General features: G+C 45.0%; 1 protein-coding gene across 2 annotated transcripts in view; it reads right to left on the bottom strand.

Annotated features, from left to right (window-relative positions):
• EYA3 (EYA transcriptional coactivator and phosphatase 3) overlaps positions 1–6,380 on the bottom strand; it is a 130,515-nt gene extending 124,135 nt beyond the window's left edge. For both annotated transcript variants that reach the window (XM_069078457.1, XM_069078458.1), the window contains exon 1: positions 6,188–6,380. The gene's annotated coding sequence lies outside the window, so the exon portion shown is untranslated. The remainder of the gene's footprint in view (positions 1–6,187) is intronic.
• Between the last annotated feature and the right edge of the window lie 214 nt (positions 6,381–6,594).

Genomic DNA, 6,594 nt, shown 5'->3' with positions numbered 1-6,594 from the left:
GGGGGGGGGGGGGGGGGGGGGGGGGGGGGGGGGGGGGGGGGGGGGGATATTTTTAAACCACTGGACAGGCCAAATGGAAGCCCTCCTGCCTATCTCACCTGACTCTGCATCAATGACCTCTGCTGGCTCTTTACTCAGGTGCTACCCACTAACCATGAGTGGTTATAGTGGCCTCTCCACTATTCACTCAGAGGCTCTTAAGTTGGGGTCCTGGAGGAACATTTGTTTCTAAATAACATTCTGAGGACTACATTTCAATAATCAGTTTACTTTGAAATCTATGTGTTTTATTTTATTCATTTAAAAAACATTTTTCTGAGAAGGGGTCCAAAGGTTTCACCAGTCTGCTAAAGAGTTCCATAACATAAAAAAATTTAAGAACCCTTATACTAGTCTCACTTGATATCATCAATTTCCATCAATTAGATTATCTCTATGTACATGATTCCCACCAGTGAGGTGGGACAGTGGATGGTGTTGGACCTGAAATTAGAAAGCCCTGAGTTTAAATCCAGTCTCAAGACATTTACTAGCTGTGTGACCCTGGGCAAGTTACTTAAACCTCAGTTTGCCTCAGTTTCCTCAACTATAAAATACAAATCCTAGAGAAGGAAATGGCAAAGCATTCCAGTATTTTTGCCGAGAAAACCCCAAATTCAGTCATGAAGAGTAGGACATGGCTAAAAACATCTTAACAACACTTGATTCCCAGATCAACTGCTCAAATGGAATGGCCCATAGTCACCTCAAACTCCAAAATGTCCAAAAAAGAAAAATATGTCCAAAACAGAGTTCTTTATCTTTCTCTCAAACCTTCACCTTGTCTCAACTTTCCTCTTACTTGGGAAAGGACCACTACTTTCCCAGGCACAGAACTTCAACTCCTCACTCACAGTCACCCCACATAATAAAGCTGTTGTCAGTCTTGTTATTTCTTCCTTCACAACACTTTTAATCTACTTTCCTTTCTCCCCACTTCAGCCACCACCATAGCACAAGCTCTGATCACCTCTTGCCTAGACTATTACAAAAGTCATCTGGTTGGTCACCTCCCTGCCTTAAGTCTCTCCTCTTCAAATCATCTTCCACTCAGCTGCCAAAGTGATTTTCCTAAAGTGCAGTGCAGCTCTGACCTTCTCTCCTAGAACTTCTAAGATCAAATATAAATTCCTCTGTCTGGCACTTAAAAGCCTTTCACCATCTGGCCTCTGCCTATCTTACCAGACTTACATCTTATCCCTCTCCATATTCTCTATGATCCAGCTACACTGGCCTCCTTGCCATTCCTCACACATCGTTCTCATTTCTACCTCCAAATTTCTCTGACTTTCTGCATCACTCAGCTCCCAATTCCACATTTGGCTAGAGGTCCTTCCCAATCCAACCACCTACTAGTGCCTTCCTTCTGAGATTATCTTCCATTAACAATGTATATACCTTACATGGACATAGCTATTTACATCAAAAAGTGAATTCTGAGAGTAGGATTGTGACTTGACAACTCACTGATGGGAAGGGGGAGACCACCTAGAGGATATTGGTTACCATCCTCCAGGCTTGATGGGCTTATCTCCAACAGTCCTTGCTAAAAATAGCTGGGGAGGCTTGACTCAGGTTTGGAATGAGCCGAGGTCCAAGATATGCCACAATTATGGTACAGTCCTCTTTATAAGTAAGACTTATAACACCTAACTATACTACTTAGCTTAGAACAGTGCCTAACACCCTGTAAGCATTTAATAAAGGCTGGTTGCCTTGCCTACTACTTCACAATTAAGACAGAAATAAGGAAGTGCTGCTTAAAGAAACTGCTTACGGAAATGAAATGTCATTTGTTGAATTGGGGCTCTTGAATTTGACAGCTGAGTTTTTAGTTATGGCAACCAATTACATGAAATGATTTGTACATAGTGTGTTACAGTCAACATTCAAACAAAGGTCTCTCAATTCCAAGTTCACTGGCTCTGCCCACTACACAGTATTGCCGTAACTCAAACCATAATCAGATTCCTAACTAGTCTTCACGCCTCAAACCTTTCCAATTCCAAATGATCTCCACATGGCTGCCAAAGTGATATTCCTAAAGTACATGTCTGACCATGTCATTCCCCTGTGCAAAAAACTAAATTGCTTTTATGATAAATTATAAACTCCTTTCTTTAGTAACTAATGCCTTTTACAAACTAGCTCCAGTCTATCCTTCTAAACTCATTATACATCACTCCCCTTCACACACTCTCTGGTCCTGCTGCCAAACTGATCCACTAGCTGTTTTCTTGATAAGATGGCCCATCTCCTGCCTCTGGGCCTTTATCTAGACTGCTCCCTTGGCTTGGAATGCTCTCCCTCCACCTTAGAATCTCTCACTTCCACTAAAACTTAGCTCAAGTGCCCTCAAACTGAATTCTTTCCTAGTCCCCCAGCAGCTAATGCCTTCCCCCGCTCCACCATCAAATAACCCCGTATTTACTTTGTATCTTATATTTGCTTAGTTGAGTACCGGACAGGTAGTTTCCCTGATAGAAAGCAGGTCTAGAGAGGAGAAGAGGTTTTGTTTTTGTCTTACTAAGCCCAATACCTATCAAAGAATCCTGGTACTTTTTGTTTTTGGATCAGATCTATGGTTTCTTATAAGGAACTCATGGTAAGAAAATTCTCCCTACTAATTCATGACATGAATCCAAGTTTCCCTGCTTCCAGGGCTGGCTCTCTATACACTATAATACACTACCTCTTAGATGGTACATAGTAGGTGCACAATTAATATTTGTTGATTGAAGAAAATGAAGGAAATGAAAATTCTTCAAACTTATGCCACAAGAACAAAATGTGTACTTTATAATATATTTAGCAACTACCGGATTTTAGAGATACATGGGACCTTAGTGATGATTTGTTCCAATTCCCTCATTTTACAGGTAAGAAAACTAAAAATTTTCCCCAATGTTCAAAAAGAGATTTAGGAAGGAAACCTCCTAGTTCTTCTATCATTGCTCAAAGAGTGACACTTAAAGTATCAGAAAGGAAAATTACTAAAAGCAGAGAAAAGTGAGTAGAGATGAACAACATTAAGATCATATTATACAGAGAGGAAGGAAAGAGTTGCAGTGGGAGGAAAGCCCCACAAGATTGGAAGTTAGGAAATCGGAGGTTCTAGTTCTGGTTCTGCTAGCTATGTAATGTTGAGTAAACCACTAAAATATGCTAAGCCTCAATTTCCTCATTGGTAAAATGAGAGACTTGGCACTAAACGATCTCTAAAATCTCTTCCCCCTCTAACATTGTTGGGATTGGAAATTCTGTGAGGGGTAAAACAGAAGTGATATGAATTTTTAAATACCATGAAAGCAACAAAAAAATCTTGAGTGACCAGGAGAGGGATGTAAACTTGTGTACTAAATGTGAACGGGCATTATGAATGTGCACAGAAAATAGATTAGGTCTTTAGAAGAAAATGTATTGGGAGTGGGAGAGAGAGAAGAAACTACATAATTTCAGCACTATCATACTGAATTATATAGCAAAATTTTTTCCATGATTTTAAGGCTCATCTCCCACAAAACTTATGCACAGGGACAGTGAGGCAGTGCAGTGAGTAGAGCACCGGCCCTGGAGTCAGGAGGACCTGAGTTCAAATCCAGCCTTAGATACTTAACACAAAAACTAGCCATGTGACCTTGGCAAGTCACTTAACCCCAAATGCCCCCCAAAAAGCAAAAAAAAACTTATGCATAACAAGAGCAAAAAATGCTAATTCCTGGATACCCTAAAGTGACCTATAACTTTATAAAGCCTGTGGGAAAAGAGGGTTGGTTGTAACAGCCTACTTACTGTCTCACAAGTATATGGCCATCTTCTACCTGACAGATAATAACTCAAACTTAGGCTGTCTACCTCTCTAAACCCCAGGGGCTGCCCATCGCCACTAAGATCAAATAGAAAAAACCTCTGGCAACTAAAGCCCTCCCTTCCTTTCTAGGTTTCTTAGACTTTCCTCTTTTCTGCATACTCTACAATCCAGACACCAATCTTATTGATGTCCCTCCCACCTGTCATGCCACCACCTTCTTTCTCAAGAGCTTTTTCTGGCTGCCCCAATCCCTAGAATGCTTTCCCTGCTCACTTCCTGGCTTCTCAGGGTTTCCTTCAGGAATCAGCTCCAATTTTACCTTCTTCAGCAGTCCTTTCCTGGTCCTCTGCTCCTCTACAGTGTAACCTCCCTTCTGAGATTACCTTCCACTTGCACTGTCTACATCTCTGATGCGTGGCTTTTCGCGTGTCGTCTCGTCTCCCCATTAGAATGTGAGCTCCTTAAGGGTTAGGGACTGCAGTTTGCCCTTCTTCGTATCCTCAGCATTTAGAACAGTGCTGGCACCCTGGAATTGCTCAGTAAAGGCTTGTGGGGTGACTGAATTTAAGGCATAAACTCAAGAGATTAAATGCTTTGTCCATTGCTCTATGTTATTGAAAGTCAAAGGCAGGATACCACATTTCCTCTGAGATAGTATATGATGCCTAATTGTAATGATTATACCAACAAAATCACACACCCACAATTAGAGCTAGAAACAATCATAAGCATACTATCTACTGACTGCTCTATGGAGGGGGTGTGGTGGTGGTGGTGGGTTAGAAACCAAACATCTAAGTTCAGAGTTCCAGGTCAAGAGCTCCCAGTACAAACATGGGAAAATTTTGTTGTTGTTCATCTGAATTCCAGGGCAGTTCCACTACATGACTTTAAATCAAAACCCAGAAGCCCGACAGTACATGAATTAAAGTTTCTATGAACTATAATACTCACCATAATCAACTCTAAGTTGCAGCCAAATTGAACTACTATGCCTTCCCCAAACTCTGAGCCCCAATCAGATACAACTGTAGAGTCAGCACTCACTCATCCCTGAAGCCCTGTTTTCCTTTAAAGCTTAATTCATGCATAAACCATCTCCAACAAAATTTCTTCATGGACCCAAGTATTAATGCTCTCCCTAATTCAATTCTCTGTGGACTTTTTTCATGGATGAAGATTCTGCAGCCTCCTCCCAAGCAAAGAGAAGCTCTCTGGGATCGGAGACCTTTTCTTCTTTTTTTGCTTGTTGGAGGGGAGTGCATATTAATCAATCAACAAACATTTTCTCTTAACACAACTAAAATTCCACTCCTGAAGAAGGCTCTCCCTAGTCATGCCTCTCTCTCCCTCCCCACACACTTCTTGCAACTTCTCCCCTTATTACCTACCATTTGCACTGTATATATTTTTCATGCATATAGTTAATGTGTTTTCTAGCCTACTGGTATGTATGCTTCTTTAAGGCAAGGACTGTTTTTTTCCTTCGCTTTCCCCAGCACTTCGTACATCGCCCTACTAAGTGCTTAATGTTGAGGCTAGGTGGCCCGGTGGAGAGTGCTGGACCTGGGAGTCCCGAGATCAAATCCAGCCTCAGTTGCTTACTGTGTAACCCTGGGCAAGTCACTTAAGTTCCTTAAGCTTTAATTTCCTCACCTGAAAAATGAGGATAACAATAGCACCTACCTCCTAGGATTGTTGTGAGTGGAAAATGAAATCCTATCTGTAAAGTACTTTTCCAAAGCTTAAAGTGCTAAATGAATGCTAGCCATCATTACTGTTGTTGTTATGAATGATGCTTGTGGATTTGATTCTTTAGACCCCTCCTTAGCACGAGATACAGGGAACACAAACACGAAAGTCACATCCTATGGATCCCCAGCACTTACACCGCCGGCCGAATTCAAATGACACACCTAACAGGCTGAGGGCACTGACTATTATCTCGACCCCCACAAGAGAGGAGTGGCCGGGCAGTCCGAGACCCACGGGTGTTACTAGGCTAAAGAACCCTGAGAAACACACTCTAAGCCCCTCCTTTGGCAGGTGAGAAAACCGAGGCCCAGAATGGGGCGGGGCCTTGCCCAAGGTCACCCAGCCCCTAAGCAACCTAGGCAGAACTCGAACCCAGGTCCACAGACGCCCCACCCAAGGCTCCGCCGCGGACACCCCGAGACTCTCACGCGAACCTGCCCAGGCTGGGGCACGGCCGAGCAGGGGCAGCCTGAGGCCCGGCAGGCGCCGGGACTTGGGGCGCTGAGGCAGCCGAGTGCCCCGAGCCCCGAGTGTCCACCCCACTCCCGGGCCGCCGGGGCTGGTGCAGAAGCGGGGACTCACCGGGCGGCGGCGGCCCCCGGCGGGACAGGGTCATGGGGACACGTCTGGCCCCGCGGTAGCCCGAGCGCGAAGACGAGGCGTCGGCTGCCGAGGAAGAGGAGGAGGCGGTTGTGGCAGCAGCGGCGGCAGCAGCGGCGGCAGCAGCGGCGGCGGCGGCGACGCGACCCGGATGCGCATTCTCTGGTGCCGGAAGTGGAGTATGGCGCACCCACCCCTTTCTCCCCGGGCTGTCCTTTCCTTGCGCATGCGTCTGGCCTTGCGGTCAGGAGAGAGGCGCCGCCAGGAGTCGAACCACTAGTACCGGTGCCTCCCCCGCCCCCTCCCAGTTTGGCGCCTCTGGCGCCACGCCTCCGAACCCCCTTTCTTCCCCTCCCCTTCCCCTGCCTCCACCCCGTCTCACCTGTGCT

Source organism: Petaurus breviceps, unplaced genomic scaffold (genome assembly GCF_028583685.1).
Source record: "Petaurus breviceps papuanus isolate PSGF00001 unplaced genomic scaffold, PetGlider_PUasm1.0 91041, whole genome shotgun sequence".
In the NCBI taxonomy this organism is placed as follows: Eukaryota; Metazoa; Chordata; class Mammalia; order Diprotodontia; family Petauridae; genus Petaurus; species Petaurus breviceps.
Note: the sequence above shows the minus strand (reverse complement) of the source record. Positions and strands in the feature narration are given on the sequence as shown.